The sequence below is a fragment of the Ixodes scapularis genome, unplaced genomic scaffold (genome assembly GCF_016920785.2).
Source record: "Ixodes scapularis isolate PalLabHiFi unplaced genomic scaffold, ASM1692078v2 PGA_scaffold4__175_contigs__length_147842914, whole genome shotgun sequence".
In the NCBI taxonomy this organism is placed as follows: domain Eukaryota; kingdom Metazoa; phylum Arthropoda; class Arachnida; order Ixodida; family Ixodidae; genus Ixodes; species Ixodes scapularis.
Window position 1 is genome coordinate 93,264,588 of NW_024609879.1, and position 4,500 is coordinate 93,269,087.

The window sequence follows — 4,500 nt, forward strand, 5'->3', positions numbered from 1 at the left end:
GTGCCAGATTTGAAGCACGCTGCAGCCGGAGCTATTCATGGTAGATAAGTTATACTTTTTTAAGAATGATCTATGTATAGCCTAGGTAAGTGCCGTCTTAAGATGTGATTATTGTTATTCAAGGTGAGTTTCGAAGAAATGTCCAAACATGTATCTGCATGCAATTATGACCTAAACTTGATATTTATTTTCGTCTAAGTTGTTTGAGGTATCGCATTTAAATTAACACCACAGACAGTACATATCATTGCCATCTGCAGAATACAAAATAATATATTTATTGTTTTTTTCACGTTAAGGAATAAATTAACTCATTGGAGAAGATTTCTAGTAGTGTTCAAGTTCAGCACGTCATTAAAAGAAAACTTTTTTTTTTTTTTTTTTTTCGCTTCACGTTCCTGGGGACGTGTTTCTTTTAGCCTGTACACATTTTGGTAAAAGAAACTTGTTTCGAAGTTCTGAACCTCTGAATATGCAAGAATAGAAACACTTCCGACGAATTCTAGATAGTTTTTTTTTTTTTTTTCTTACTTTTTATTCCCGCATTTATTCTTTTTTTTTTTTTTTTTTTTTTTTTTTGTTACTATCGGCACAGGTGTTTAGGTCGAAAAGACAGCTTTGAACTTCCGAACCACTAAGCATGTGACGAGCAGTGCCTTCTGACAACGAGTTTCTAACAATGACCATCTACGCAACCTTTTATGCGGTGAAGAGCGACATTAGTTATACATATGCATAAATAATATCAGATTAAAATAAGCTCGACCACGCCCCTCTTTCCCCGTATTGTTTTTCTTTAACAGTCCGAAATACCTGCAAGGGGGAGAAGGAGGCTGAAAGCCCCCCCCCCCCCCCCCCCCCTGCTACCCTCTTTCCCCCCCGTTTTTCCTCTTCCGACGCCACTTGTATGGTAGAACGCTCCTCGACCTCGAGTTGTGTCGGCTTTTGTGCTTTTTGCGAGGCGATTCCTCCGTCCCAGAAAATAAACCTCCAGGTCAATTATAAACTTCACCGGATCGGATTACTACCAGCGTGCAAGGGGTGGCAAGCTAGTTTGCCAGGTCGCTTCACGGTTTTTCTGAGCCTCAACCTCCTGCTCGCCCCTGGCCGTTTCGAACTGGAAGAGTCTCGTAAGACAGTGTGTTCGTGCAATCACTACTGCGTGATGCAGGTTAAAGACACTCCCCCCCCCCCCCCCCCCCCCCCCCCCCCCCCGGGGCTGGCGGTCACAATTCTGCACTGGCAAATATTCCAGCACATCCGGGACACTCGTCGTCTCATTTAATTGCCTGACCAACTTCGCAGAATCTAGATATCACACCCTAACTTTTCTAAACTTGATTTTGTAAAAACCAGTGAGTCGTGAAAACGTTATTTGAAACTGAAACTGTGAAAAAACTTGAAAATCGGACTTCGAACTTTGAAAACTTGGATTAAAAAGAAATTCAAAATCTTAAAAGTTTTTTTTTTTTTTTTTTTTTAATTTAGCGTTAAAAGAGAATCGAAACCTTCGAACATTATGCAAAAAGAAATCCGAAATCTTCGAATTGTTCGAACTTCATGTCTATAAAAATTCGAAGCGTTCGAAGTTTTCGAATTTTTTTTTTACAAAGAATTTCGAAATCTTCGATTTATCAAACCTGAAGTAAAAAAATATTCGAAATATTCGAATTCGAAATTTTAGAAACCGTGAAAGCTTCGAACTTTTCGAATTCGAAACTCCGCTGTGGACAAAAGTTGCGAATTTTTCGAAATCGAACCTCGGTCGGTACGAAAATATCGATATTTTTCGAAATCGAACCTCAGTTCGCTTCGCAAATATCGAAACCTTTCGAAATCGAACCTAGGGTGGTTCGCGACATCCCTAGTCTCAATTAGGGATGCCGCGAACTTTTTTTCGAATCGAAGTTTCGATGATCGAATCAAGCGGTTCGAAAGGTTCGAAAGATTTCGATTTTTCGAATTGTCTATATCGTAAAATTCGACAGAGGTCGAATTTTCGAACTTGTTAAGCTAAGAAGTTCGACGCTTTTCGAACCGTCGAACTTATTACGCTAAAAAATTCGATCTTTTTCGACCTTTCGAACTTACTGCGCTGCAAGGTTCGATGCTTGTCGAACTTTCGAACTTGACTGACCAAAAAATTCGATAAATTTCGAACTTTCGAACTTATTTATTAAGAGAATTCGAAAAGTTTCGAATTCTGAAAAGTCAGAAGTTCGACGAACTTCGAACTTTTAGGGTAAAAGTTCGACGTTCGTCGAACTTCGAAAGACCGGCGGACGGTTTCATTTGATTTCAAGTAGTGGGGTACATTCGTAATTTTTTTTTTCTCGAACTTTTACACGCGGTGCTGCGTTCCTTACGAAAGACAATGTCGTTTATTTCAATGTTCTGGCATGCTTAGGTTTAAAGAAATAAATCTTTGAAGGGGCGAGGAAGGACGACGGGTTTTTGACGATTGTCGTTTGTGCCAGATTTGAAGCACGCTGCAGCCGGAGCTATTTATAGTAGATATGTTATACTTTTTTAAGAATGATCTATGTATGGCCTAGGTAAGTGCCGTCTTAAGATGTGATTATTGTTATTCAACGTGAGTTTCGAAGAAATGTCCAAACATGTATCTGCATGCAATTATGACCTAAACTTGATATTTATTTTCGTCTAAGTTGTTTGAGGTATCGCATTTAAATTAACACCACAGACAGTACATATCATTGCCATCTGCAGAATGCAAAATAATATATTTATTGTTTTTTCACGTTAAGGAATAAATTAACTCATGGGAGAAGATTTCTAATAGTGTTCAAGTTCAGCACGTCATTAAAAGAAAACTTTTTTTTTTTTTTCGCTTCACGTTCCTGGGACGTGTTTCTTTTAGCCTGTACAGATTTTGGTAAAAGACACTTGTTTCGAAGTTCTGAACCTCTGAATATGCAAGAATAGAACACTTCCGACGAATTCTTGATAGTTTTTTTTTTGTCCTGCTTTTTATTCCCGCATTTATTTATTTTTTTATTTTTTTTTTTTTTTTTTTTTTTTGTTACTATCGGCACAGGTGTTTAGGTCAAAAAGACAGATTTGAACTTCCGAACCACTAAGCATGTGACGAGCAGTGCCTTCTGACAACGAGTTTCTAACAATGACCATCTACGCAACCTTTTATGCAGTGAAGAGCGACAGTAGCTATACATATGCATAAATAATTTCAGATTAAAATAAGCTCGACCACGCCCTCTTTCCCCGTATTGTTTTCTTTAACAGTCCGAAATACCTGCAAGGGGGAGAAGGAAGCTGAAGCCCCCCCCCCCTCCCCCCCCCCCCCCCCCCCCTACCCTCTTTCTCCCCGTTTTTCCTCTTCCGACGCCACTTGTATGGTAGAACGCTCCTCGACCTCGAGTTGTGTCGGCTTTTGTGCTTTTTGCGAGGCGATTCCTCCGTCCCAGAAAATAAACCTCCAGGACAATTATAAACTTCACCGGATAGGATTACTACCAGCGTGCAAAGGGTGGCGAGCTAGTTTGCCATGTCGCTTCAAGGTTTTTCTGAGCCTCAACCTCCTGCTCGCCCCTGGCCGTTTCGAACTGGATGAGTCTCGTAAAACAGTGTGTTCGTGCAATCACTACTGCGTGATACAGGTTAAAGAACCCCCCCCCCCCCCCCCCCCCCCCGGGGCTGGCGGTGACAATTCTGCACTGGCAAATATTCTTCGCAGAATCTAGATATCACACCATGTATCACACCCTAACTTTTCTAAACTTAATTTTGTGAAAACCAGTGAGTCGTGAAAACGTTATTTGAAACTGAAACCGTGGAAAAACTTGAAAATCGGACTTCGAACTTTGAAAACTTGGATTAGAAAGAAATTCAAAATCTTCAAAAATTTTTTTTTTTTTTTTTTTTTTTTTTTTTTTTTTTAATTTAGCGTTCAAAGAGAATCGAAATCTTCGAACTTTTCGACCTTTATGCAAAAAGAAATTCGAAATCTTCGAATTGTTCGAACTTCATGTCTATAAAAATTCGAAGCGTTCGAAGTTTTCGAATTTTTTTACAAAGAATTTCGAAATCATCGAATTTATCGAACCTGAAGTAAAAAAATATTCGAAATATTCGAATTCGAAATTTTAGAAACCGTGAAAGCTTCGAAATTTTCGATTTCGAAACTCCGCTGTGGTCAAAAGTTGCGAATTTTTCGAAATCGAACCTCGGTCGGTACGAAAATATCGAAATTTTTTTAAATCGAACCTCAGTTCGCTTCGCAAATATCGAAACCTTTCGAAATCGAACCTAGGGTGGTTCGCGACATCCCTAGTCTCAATCCGCTTCTCCGACGTCTTGAATCCTGCTCCCGGATTTGTGGCTTTCCGCTGCCCGGCCGGGACACAGTCGTGGTTAGCGCCTACGCAGACGTCGTCAGTTTGTTTGTCCGCAACTCTGACAGTTTTGAGGCTGCTGGACAGCTGTTTTTGGAGTATGGCGCTCTCTCTGGGGCGTGTTTAA